Source organism: Girardinichthys multiradiatus, chromosome 19 (genome assembly GCF_021462225.1).
Source record: "Girardinichthys multiradiatus isolate DD_20200921_A chromosome 19, DD_fGirMul_XY1, whole genome shotgun sequence".
Classification (NCBI taxonomy): domain Eukaryota; kingdom Metazoa; phylum Chordata; class Actinopteri; order Cyprinodontiformes; family Goodeidae; genus Girardinichthys; species Girardinichthys multiradiatus.
In genome coordinates, this window is record NC_061811.1 from 27,560,501 (window position 1) to 27,573,518 (window position 13,018).

General features: G+C 40.7%; 1 protein-coding gene across 1 annotated transcript in view; it reads left to right on the plus strand.

Annotated features, from left to right (window-relative positions):
- The first annotated feature begins 4,384 nt into the window (after nucleotides 1–4,384).
- Nucleotides 4,385–13,018, plus strand: part of palm1b (paralemmin 1b) — a 39,227-nt gene continuing 30,593 nt past the window's right edge. The window contains exon 1 of the mRNA XM_047392992.1: nucleotides 4,385–4,679. The gene's annotated coding sequence lies outside the window, so the exon portion shown is untranslated. The remainder of the gene's footprint in view (nucleotides 4,680–13,018) is intronic.

Sequence of the window (13,018 nt, forward strand, 5' to 3'; positions counted from 1 at the left end):
GTGGATTTTCCACCGCCTTCTCCAAATTCCACTCAGTTGTTTTCAGTTCGGGAAATATTTATGCCGGAGATGTTTATTCAGGACCAAGGTTCTGAGAGGGAGATAAGAAACCAAGTGCTGAGCTGGCCTCCAGGGCTCCAAGTCACAAACACACCATCACATGATGTAAACACACACCGCAAAGCGTTGGCTGCATGAACACACAAGCTTGTTTGTCTAGATTTATGCGTAACAACATTTGCAGGACTGCTTTTGGTATCCGATTGCAGACAAACATAGCCTATTATTGTTTTCAAATTTCGAGAGAAATAGCTGCATCCTTGTTTCTATTAAGAAGAAACAAAACAAAAAAAACATTTTGGGGGGAATTTTTAGCACCTAAACATGGTGACCTTCATCTGTCATCAGTGTTTATCATGATGTCAAGAGAGACATGCACATGCACATTATCAGAAGGCTCTGCCTCATTCAAAGCCTCCTCCCACATGCAGTTGTGTTATTTCCACACACATTAAATTGCTTGAGGGGAGAGAAAGATGGATGTGAGAGAAGTGAGCAACAGAGAGTAAGGCTCATATTTTTCTCTTTCACAATGATTTCATTCTTCGTATTCTCCCTCGCTATCTCTCACCTACTTTCACATTTTTCCAGGTTTCCTGGAAAAACAACAATCTGATCCCTCTTTAAAGCTCACATCTATCCTAAAATATAACAGAAATTCATAGTTGAGGTTGATCTTCAATTTGATATTCCGTGTTGCCATAGTATTCATACCCCTTTTTTTGTTTTGACTAACTACACAAACTTCACTATAATCTATTGCGATTTTATGTGATAAACAAACACAAACTCAGAAATTATTAATTGGGAGGACAATAATATAATTCGAACCTAAGAGGGTTAGGGTTAAAGTGGGTTAAGATTAAAGTGTGGTGTGCATTTTTGCAAAAACCCCTTACTCTAACATCCCTAGATAAAATTCAGTTCCAACAAATGCCTTTAGAAGCTAATTGATAATTAGAGTCCACCTGTGTGTAATTTAATCTCAGCATTATTCCAACTGTTCTGTGAAGGTCTCAGAGGATTGGTAGAGAACTTTAGTGAACAAACAGCATCATGAAGACTAAGGAATTAAGCAGACAGGTCAGGGACAAAGTTATGGAGAAGTTTAAAACAGTGTTAGGTTATGAAACAATATCCCAAAATGAACATCTAACGGAGCACTGTTCCCTCAGTCATCTGAACGTAAACAAATCGTGCCATATATTTATATGGCACGATTGCCAACCTACCAAGGTATGGCCATCCACCTAAACTAACAGGCCAGGTAAGGAGAGCATCAATCAGAGAAGCAGCTAAGAGGCCTATACCTTCTGAGGAGCTACAGAGATCTGCAGCTCAGGTGGGAGTATAACAAGCCATGCTTGTTGAAAGAAGTCGCATTAAAAGTTTGCCAGAAGACATGTAGGGAATAGGGAAATGAGGAAGGAGATGCTCTGATTAGACTGACCCGCGTCAGCTGTGGAGATGCTATTCTTCAGCATGGACAACGGAGCTGGTCAGACTTTATTGGAAATGGATTGAGTTAAATACACAGAAATCCTGGTGGAAAACGTGTTTCCGGCTGTAAAGGTGATGGTTCACCTTTCAAAAAGACGACAATAAATATACAACAACGGAGTAATTCAGATCAAACCATATTAATATTTTAGAATGGCCCAATCAAAGTACAGACCTAATTCTAACTGAGAAACTATATCATAACATGAAAAGTGATGTTCTTTACAGAACTTGAGCTGCAAAAGTAGATGAGAACAAACTTTGCTTTTCACCTTGGCAGAGCCCTTAAAGTGGCAGGGCCTCCCTCAGATCTAACAGTAAAGAATCACTGAAAATGCTGTCATAACACAGAATTAAAAAAGTCATAATGTGGCAAAGGTTTTGAAAAATATAAAAAAGACCTCAAAAGGCACCACAAGGAAGCTTCAAAGAGAAGTGAGGATTAATGATTTATGAAAAGTACCACTCAAAAGATTCATGATGAACCAGGCAAAGGACAGTGGCAAAAAAGGACAGTGACAAAAAAATGTTCTTCTTAAAATCAAAAATGACAGAACTTTTTATGTATGATAAAGCCCCTGATTAAAAAGCCCTCAAAGTCAAAAGGAAAACTTTGAATGAGTTTCCGAAAGGAAATTATTCAACAACGCTTTAAAAGATTAAATGTGGCTTCAAAATAAGAGTTTTTAACATGCCTTCGGAACTTCAGATGTCATATTTTTAAACTTATTAAAATAAAAACAACTGGGAAAACAATGGTGTCGGTGTTGGGTGGATTGGGTGTTTGCGATTAATTATTTCATGTCCATTTGATAAATGGAGGTGGTGGGAATTTGTAGGTGAAATAAATGTCTTAATATTGTTAAACATGAAAATCAGAAGAACAAATAAAAAGCACAAAAAGAAAATTTGGGAAAGAATATAATAATAATAATAATAATACATTAATTTCATCTTTTGTTTTTAAGCTATCTTGTAACTGCTAAGGCAAACAGAATGGTGGGTCTAGTTGCCTCACCATGTCTGACAGATTTGCAGGATATATGAATTATGAATTCAAAGGGGCCAACAGCTGCCAAGCATCTGGGATAACTGGATATGAGACTTTTAGATCACTGTGGAGGATATTTGGCCCATTCTTCTTTGCAGAATTGTTTTAATTCAACCAGAGGTGGACTTGCTTGAGGGATTCAGATCATTATTCTGCTGCATAACCCAAGTACACTTGAACTTAAGGTCACAAACTGATGGCCAACATTCTCCATATGGATTTTCTGGGAGGAAGCAGCATTTATGGTTCAATCAAACACAGCAGACCATGTCCTGAAGCAGCAAAACAGCTCCAGACCATCACGCTTCACCATATTTGATGGCTAGTATGATGTTCTTTTTCTAAAATCTTGTATGAGCTTTTTGTGTCATGTAAAAAAATACACACTTTCCAAAAACGTCCACTTTTTTCTAATCCATCCATTCATCCATCCATTGACTACTGAACTGGTGCCTATCTCCACCGTCTTTGAGAGAGAGGCGGGGTACACCATGGACAAGTCAGCAGTCCATCACAGTTTCGTCTAATCAACCCACATAATATTTTCCCCAAAGTCTTGGGGATTATAAAGATATTTTGGAAAGAATTTGACAGGTGTTGTGTTTTCTTTTAATAGTAGTGGTTTTTGCCCTGGAATTCTCCAATGGCTGGTATTTTTGCCCAATCTTCTTGTAATTGTTGAATCGTGAGGCTTGCAGTGATGTTCTGGGTACTTTTCTAACCTCCTGGATGAGTTGTTGATGCGGTCTTGAAGACAAGTTTGGTTGGCTGGTCCCAGGAAGGTATACGGCTGTTCCATCTTCACTCTATTTTTGGATGATGTCTCACCGTGGTTCACTGGAGTCCTAAATAATATTTCTACATAGGACTACCAAGGTTCTTTATAGGTTTATTCTTCTTAAAGAAAACTATCATTTGACACAGCCTTGACTGAGGACATCTTTGTCTGATACTAGAAGTTATTTGATGAAACTGAGATCAAATTCATTTCAACCCTTTTCACTGAGGCAAGTGGAGCCTGCAGTGCTTTAAACTTTCTCTGCTATTGAGGTTAAAGTTTCACAGCCAGCTTTCTAATTTCTGGCTAACTCAGACTGAGACACTTTGCATGAGGAAACCTGGTGTGACCATGATAACTATTTGGATCTCTACCGCCACCTGCTGTATGTTTGATGCGGGCGCAACATGTTTTGGATAACATCAGGGTGCAGATGTGAGAATAATTATAGTCAGCTGGTAATATTTAGGACACAGTGATGTGACGTCAGCGAAAAAACAGCTAATAACATGATTGGAAGGGGTTCAACTTAAAATCTCAGCCCTGAGCTGGAAAATCCTCACACACGAAGCATTGTGTTATTTATTTGGCAGAAAGAGTGCCTATATGAAGAGTCTTGGCACTGAGCCTTTCTGCCACTAGATGGGGAGGTGGGACATGAAAACAGGGAGGAATGGCGCCTTCTCCACATGCAAGGATGACTTGATTTGATCCCTAGGTTTTGATGCATGGTATGAAGCGGCCCTGAAGCAAACACCATTGTATCCTTGTGTCATATGATAAGGGCTGAATGAAAGCCATCAACAGTCTTCGTTAGGAGAGGAGGAACCATATCTCAATCAACGTGCGCGGCTAAGGTCCCCTTTATCTCCATACGGCAGGGAGGCGTATCCTTTCCCCCTCTGCGCTCCCCTTCACGTACCACTCGCACTGTGCCTCCCCTCTCTCTCTCTCTCTCTCTATCTCTCTCTCTCTCTCTCTCTCTCTCTCTCTCTCTCTCTCTCTCGGCTGAAGCTAAACCACAACCTGCTCCAGACGACGCCCTATCGCCCATGACATTCCCGAGTCCACCGCGCGCCTGTTTTGCACGAGACGAAGCCGTCGGGTTCACATTATAACGTCAGGCTGCGCGCGCGAGCTGCCAGCGGCGTCACCTCGGAGATAACAAGAAAAATAAAGGTGGAGGAGGAGAGAGGGGGGTGTTTGGGTATTCTTAAAAAATAAATAAATAATAAAAACCCCTAGTTTGGAAGACGTCTGCAGCGGGAAGGAAAAGGGATCTGCAACTGAGTAAGTGCTAGTTTTTTTTTTCAACCTTTTTCCCCCGTGGGTGACCTGTTTTCGATGGTGTGTGTGGCAGCATCCGTGGGACAGGCTGGGATGACATAGCGGAGGAAGGTGGATGGAAGGCTGAAAATACAAAACATTGGCGGTCTATGTGTGTGTGGCCTTCTGTGCGTGGACATCGCTGAACTAATTGAAGGTTTATCCCAAGAGAGGCTGCATCCTTCAAGGATGAATAACACCACTATCAGAAGCAGATTTAAGGAGGATTTAGGTGTAACATTATAGCGTGTTTTGCTGCATGTCTTGGACGCATAGAAGACTAGACAGGTGTAGCAGGAAGGCATGTTTACACAAATGCGTTTGATGATCCATCATGTAGTATCGATCCATTTGTACGAGGAAAGAGAAGCCTTTCTGGGTGTCTGATGGTAAATTTCCCCGTGGCGCCAGCCGTGTATTGCCGTCACGGCGCGGATGAAAGATGCGGACTGGTTGCAGGCTGGATGAGGGAAGAGAGAGCAGGGGGAGTAGAGGGGTATCTCTGTGCGTGTGTTTTGATGTGATGTGAGCATTCCGCTCCAACATGGCGCACTCCCACATGAGCTGATAAAACCCTGGTCATTACATACTCCTGTCCGGAATCTCCACTCTGCAGCAGAACAGGGAGTTATGATGCTGAACATCTTCAATATGCTCAGGCTGCCTCCTCCATCCTCTCTGAACTGCACGTAGACTCATGTCTGTGTGTCATTTCCTGTCACTGTACTGAACAATGTCCCACCCATTAATTTTACTCTGTTCTTGGTAACTGTGTTTGATCTCATCAGGTAGAAGACAAACCAGACAAAGCAGGAGTTTTTTTGTTGGTTCCTTAACCATTGTTTCTCCCCTGGAGTTCTGTTTGTTGTGGACTAGCTCTTTGTTGACAAATCCATCATTGCATTGTGTCCGTACACACAACACACCCAGAGCACCTCTAGGTCCTGGTCATGCTCTACTCTACTTTTTAATAAGTAATGAGAAGGAGCCTGTTTGTGTCCTAATAATACCAGGGAGATGTCAACTTCACTTCGCTTCTATGGCAGTTTCCCATGATGTTACTTTAACACAAGATCTGTTGCAGCGTGATTTTTGACATATAGTTCACAAATAAAATTAAACCACCTTTCACTGCAGCTACAACTTCAAGTGCTCCAATCAGCTTTGTATATCGAGAGACTGAGATTTATGCCTGTTCTTTGCAAAAAAAAAAAAAGGCTCAAGTTCAGTCAGATTTGAATGGAGCCCATCTGTGGACCTCTGTTTACAAGGCTTGCCACTGATTCTCAATTGGATTTAGGTCTGCATGTTTACACATAAATTTGGTTTCATCTAAACCATTCCATTGTACCTTTGGTTGTATGTTTAAGGTCATTGTCCAGCTGGTAGGTGAACCTCTGCTCTGGCCTCAAGTCTTTTGCAGTCTCTAACAGGTTTTCTTCCAGGTTTGCCCTGCATTCTTCTCCATCCATCTTTTCACCAAAGACAACTAGCTTGCCTGTCCATGCTGAAGCTGAGCAGCACAGCATAATGTTGCACCATGGTTTGGTTTGTTGAGATTAATGTGCAGTGTTTTACATGTAGGACAAAAAGTTATTGGTTTGTCTTACATGTTCTTCCTCACGTTTGCTGTGTCCCCCAACTTTAAATATGGACTTCCTATGGCTTTTCTTCAACAGTGGCATTCTTCTTGCCGCTCTTCCATAAAGGAAAGAGTGGATGAGTAACTCTGTCTAGACTTTTCCACAACTTTATTTCTGGTCTGTCTGCTGTGTTTCTTGGTCCTCATGACACTGTTTGTTCACTAATGTTCTCTAACAAACCACTGAGACCTACATAGAACAGATTGATTTACAGCGCGTTTTCATTACACACTTGTAGACTGGATTCATTATGTTAGAGACAACTGACAGGCAGCTGGTTGTGCTGGATTTTATTTAGGGATATGAGAGTAAGGCAGGCTGCATATGTAATCAGTCTAATGATTTGTATTTGTTTATTTTTTAGTTTTTTTAAATCATGCATCCATTTCCTTCAACTTCACAATTATGCACAACTGTGTTGGTGTATTAATTAAAATCCCAACAAAATGCATAGAAGTTTGTGGTTCTAATGTGAAAAAATAGAGAAAGTTCTTGAGGTACAAATACCCTTCCAAAGCACTGCACATCAAATAAATATGTGACAAATAATACATTTTATTAACATTTTAACACATTTCCAACATCTGTGCAATGCAAGCTAACTACTGTGCTGCTGTAGTCAAATCCCACCATGCAGAGTAACTGAACTGGGCCTGTTTCCACTCCTGTTTGTTGTCTGTTGTGTCATTTATTGCAGGAGCCAGACACATTAGGTCGCCCAAAATGCATCGGCCAGTCTGCGTCTGAGCTTAAGGGGGGCCTCCATATCCGTTGGGCTGCTCTGTGTTTTGTCAGCAACTCACATTGGAGCTGACAGCACTTGTCTTGTTCACCCAATCATCATCTGGCGTCATGACTGTGGGCAGCCACATTTCTGTCTCCATGTGCAGCTTTGTGTTTGTGAGTTTTAGGCAGTAGGCAGCAAGTTTGAAATAATAGGTCAAATACGTATGGATTGTGTGTGTTTTTATGTGTCTAACTTGTGTGCTGATGGTTTCCTCCTGACCTGGCGGGCATGGTAATTGGATGGATATGTTTCCATCAGTTTAGATTTGGGAAATGGGCTGGGAATTGGAAGGTCACTTGCTCATATGTATGGGCTGTCAGAGGAAAAAAAAACAAGGTGTGATGTGAGGGACTGCTCCAAGCTAAGTACAGCTAAAGGGTCTTTCTGCAAACTGTATCTGCAGGAATAGCCGTTTTCATTTTGATGGATTATATTCTCAGCACACAAGATGCTTAACTTTAGTGGCATAAATGTCTTCCTGAATTCTTGTGTGTGATATAAATCCTTTGCACCTACAAATTAACACTTTTTCGGTCTGTACGAGCTACACCTTGACACCTTCTCAACCACTCTTTGGTAGACTGTTAATTTTAAGTCAACATACACTCACCTGCCACTTTATTAGGTATCTATCTAATGGCTCTTTAACACAACTGGCTTATTAACCTATTACATAGCAGCAACTCAGTTAATTTAAGCATCTAGATGTGGTTAAGCTAGAGGAAAGAGGCGTGTCTTTGAATTTGGTGTGGTTGTTGGTGCCAGATGAGCTGGTCTGTGTACAACAAAAACTGCTTATCTGCTGGGAGTTTCACCACCTCTTGGGTTTACAGAAAAGGGTTCGGAAAAGAGAAAATAACCAGTGAAAAAATGCTTTGTTCATGTCAAAGGTGATTTGACATGATAGAATAGGAACATTTCAACACGTTAGACCTTGAAACTTATCTGCTACAGCAGTAGATGACCATACCTACAACTCCTTTCAGCTGAGAACAGAAAACTGAGGCTACAACTCACACAGGTTTATCAATATGGGAGAATAACAGATGGGTGGTTGTGGGTCACTTGGTACCAAGTGAATGTTTAAATGTCACAACCCACCTGAGCATTATTAATCACCATTTCCATCCGTTTATGGGCCCCATGTACTCATCTTCTGATGGCTACTTCCATCAGGATAATGCATCAAGTCACACAGCTAAAACTATCTCAGTCTGGTTTCTTGAACATGACAATAAGCTCATTGTTACTTCAAGGGGCTCCACAGTCACCAGATCTCCATCCAATAGAGCACCATTTGGATGTGGTGGAACAGGAAATGTATTTCATCGATGTGCAGGCAAGAAACCTACAGCAACAGATTGGTGCTATCATGTCAATTTGGAGTAAAGTCTCTGAGGAATGTCCAACCTGGTACCATCTAACCCCAAAAATGCATTTTACTAATTGGGTTGATTGTGCATGGCGTTAGCTGCTGAAATGGCTACTTTGCTGGAGTGCAGAAGACTACCTGCAGATGGACCAGTTCTAAAACTAAATCAGCAGACTGAAAGAATGGCATATATAATGCAGCCCTTAAAGATCTTTTTTTGCTGAAGCTTGCACAGCGAGCATTCAAAGTGATAAGGAGTAACATCTGAGCTGTTGTACAGATGTGAGACATTAATAGATAATGCTCTGCACTCCACCTTGCCTTCTCTGCCTCCACGTAATTGTACTCACTTCCTAACAATGTATTTCCTGCTTTTCTCCTGGATAGTCACTTTTTTGTCATGACGGATAAGGCTGAAGGGGATTTGTTCTTTTTCACTCTCTTCCCTACAGATCATCTGTCTTCTCATTAACTGTCATTTTAAGCCTCTAAGTCAATTTAATCTCTGAGGAAAACATCCTTGGCTCAGAGTGTTCGTGCGTATTGTGTTCATACTTGTGTGCTTGGGAGAAAGAGAAACCCTTGTGTCCGCTGGTCAAACCACGCGCACACCCACATGCTCATATGACGATCAGCACAGTGGCTGCAAAGATTATTTCAAAAGCACTTTTGATAAGTGGCAAGCAGGGATCAAACATATTTTTATACTGCAAAGGACCTGAACTTAAAAATAAGACTGTGAATAGAAATTAAACCTCTTGTATTTCCTTGTAATTGTTTTTTTTTAATCCCAGAAGAGATTTGCTTGGGAGATATGAGACAAACAAGTTCACTATAAACAATTGCAAGCTGTTAGAGTTTTAAGTAGGGATTGGGAGCTTGCCATAAGGGAAGGCATATTAGACTCAATAGTTCCTGCGTTAACTTAGAGATGAGATGCTACTCCAATAAAAGTAAGTAAGTCCATTGTCTCCCGGATGTATAAAAGTTGCTGACTGACCTGAGAGGCAGAAAGCAAGTACTAGGATGTAGGAAATGGCTTACTATGAAAATTAGCTGTCTTCAAGGATAAAAGCTTTGGTGTCAGCAGGTAATGTTGCTTCTAAAGCTCTTACAATGTTTGTTGCCCCGAGACAAGGTGAAATTCAATTATTTAAAACTATTATCCTGTTCCTTACTCATTCACAACCTCTCCCTAAAATCTTGAGATACTGGCAGACTTTTTTGGCTCTTCTGATTTTTATATGCAGCGGAGATCAAAATTGTGTGATTTTCAGCTTGACGAGAAAATCAAAATGCAGTCTTTTTTTCTGATATACCATACTTAAGGTCTCCCAGGTTGCACTAACAACATTCCTCAATGTGGAGGTTGTTACTGAGGATGTCTCGGCCAGCTATTTTCAGCATCAGTAAAGCTGTGTTTAAAAACTGAGACAGAGGAAGCACAAATGCTGACATTTTGCTCTGTTTAAAAGAAAACTATTTATTACTGAGGCAAGTCAGTAGTTCTTTAATGGCACTACATCAGACAGCTAGACAGGCTGGTGCTGATCACTTCTTTCCTTTGCCATGCTGGACCTTTGCAATTCATTGTTTCATACCCATTTTATTCAGAAACAAAAAATAACTGTCTGCAGTTGGATGTCAATTTGTACCCAGCTTGGGGACTTTTCATCGAATTAGAAAAGGAGTTTTTATATTCTTTTACGTTGTAGCTTTAAAGAGAAATCAGAATTGGCTAAAATCAGTCGACTGGTCAGAAATTCTCAAAAACACCAGACACATAGAAATCAGCCACAGATCTCTGATCAGTGCATCTCTACTAAACAAATGGTCATGTCAAATACTTTTAATTTGCTATCAGGGGGCGCTCCTCATTTCCATGAGCCGTTTCCATGCTTTCAATCAAGAGTGAGATAAAAACGTCTTTATGAGAAAGCTCTCTAAAGGTTTTTCTCCCTTTCAATCTCAACAACCCCAAGGTGTCCATGCACTTTGTCACATGTACAGTGCAAGTCAGTGTGTGGATTAAAGAACATCTGCAATATATTCAAACTTGGCAATAAAATAGTACAAATGCAGCTGTTGAAGCTCAAAATGAACATGACATTTATGCCACTGATGAGTTAATTAAAATTTGAACCAGAATTGAATTAGTGACAACAACAATGCCACATACTATTTATTATAACTTTATAGCGTGGCTGTAATTAAAACACTGATATCAATGACAAGTCACAAGAGCTGTTATCCCCAGACACTGGATATGTGAGAATTAACAAGCAAGAACCGCAACTGAGCTGTTTCGTACCGTTAAGGGTTTATGTTGCAGAAGGCATGTAGTTTGATAATGGTGGGGTGGAATGATGTAAGTCATGACAAAAAACAGCAGAATCAGTTTTATAGGGGTTTGAATCAGAACCTCCAAGAAGCAGAGCCAAGTGGTTGGTGTTTCTTGGGTTTCTCTTTACATAAGTAATGGCCTACTTATGTAAAGACAACTCATTTTATTGTAATAAAACATCCAATAAAATTAGTTTTGCATTTATTATATTGATAAAACTTCCCAATTTTGTTAATTACGAGTAATTTTAAAATGACAATTTTGGCCTAAATGGTGAGATATTTGGACACCACTGCCCTAAATGTTAGGGCAGTCTGCTGTCATGGCCAGGACTCCTTTGCAAAAGAGATTCTGTATCACAGTAGGATTATTTCTGGTGAGAGTTAAATTTTAAGAAATTAAAGATTTTTACTAAGCTCAAAGCAGGGTTGCATCAAAGGACCCGTTACTAGATGTCTTTACAGACTGAAAACAATAAGAGTTTTTAGTTTTGATACAGGATGAACAAGAAAGGATGTGAAATCTTATAGTACAGGTCCTTCTCAAAAAATTAGCATATTGTGATAAAGATCATTATTTTCCATAATGTCATGATGAAAATTTAACATTCATATATTTTAGATTCATTGCACATTAACTGAAATATTTCAGGTCTTTTATTGTCTTAATACGGATGATTTTGGCATACAGCTCATGAAAACCCAAAATTCCTATCTCACAAAATTAGCATATCATTAAAAGGGTCTCTAAACGAGCTATGAACCTAATCATCTGAATCAACGAGTTAACTCTAAACACCTGCAAAAGATTCCTGAGGCCTTTAAAACTCCCAGCCTGGTTCATCATTCAAAACCCCAATCATGGGTAAGACTGCCAACCTGACTGCTGTCCAGAAGGCCACTATTGACACCCTCAAGCAAGAGGGTAAGACACAGAAAGAAATTTCTGAACGAATAGGCTGTTCCCAGAGTGCTGTATCAAGGCACCTCAGTGGGAAGTCTGTGTGAAGGAAAAAGTGTGGCAGAAAACGCTGCACAACGAGAAGAGGTGACCGGACCCTGAGGAAGATTGTGGAGAAGGGCCGATTCCAGACCTTGGGGGACCTGCGGAAGCAGTGGACTGAGTCTGGAGTAGAAACATCCAGAACCACCGTGCACAGGCGTGTGCAGGAAATGGGCTACAGGTGCCGCATTCCCCAGACCTAGGCTACAGAGAAGCAGCACTGGACTGTTGCTCAGTGGTCCAAAGTACTTTTTTCGGATGAAAGCAAATTTTGCATGTCATTCGGAAATCAAGATGCCAGAGTCTGGAGGAAGACTGGGGAGAAGGAAATGCCAGAAGTCCAGTGTCAAGTACCCACAGTCAGTGATGGTCTGGGGTGCCGTGTCAGCTGCTGGTGTTGGTCCACTGTGTTTTATCAAGGACAGGGTCAATGCAGCTAGCTATCAGGAGATTTTGGAGCACTTCATGCTTCCATCTGCTGAAAAGCTTTATGGAGACGAAGATTTCATTTTTCAGCACGACCTGGCACCTGCTCACAGTGCCAAAACCACTGGTAAATTGTTTACTGACCATGGTATCACTGTGCTCAATTGGCCTGCCAACTCTCCTGACCTGAACCCCATAGAGAATCTGTGGGATATTGTGAAGAGAACGTTGAGAGACTCAAGACCCAACACTCTGGATGAGCTAAAGGCCGCTATCGAAGCATCCTGGGCCTCCATAAGACCTCAGCAGTGCCACAGGCTGATTGCCTCCATGCCACGCCGCATTGAAGCAGTCATTTCTGCAAAAGGATTCCCGACCAAGTATTGAGTGCATAACTGTACATGATTATTTGAAGGTTGACGTTTTTTGTATTAAAAACACTTTTCTTTTATTGGTCGGATGAAATATGCTAATTTTGTGAGATAGGAATTTTGGGTTTTCATGAGCTGTATGCCACAATCATCCATATTAAGACAATAAAAGACCTGAAATATTTCAGTTAGTGTGCAATGAATCTAAAATATATGAATGTTAAATTTTCATCATTACATTATGGAAAATAATGAACTTTATCACAATATGCTATTTTTTTCAGAAGGACCTGTATTTGACCTGCCAATCACTGGTTGACCAGTTTTGATCACTTACCATTGAATGGTGCATTCAGCG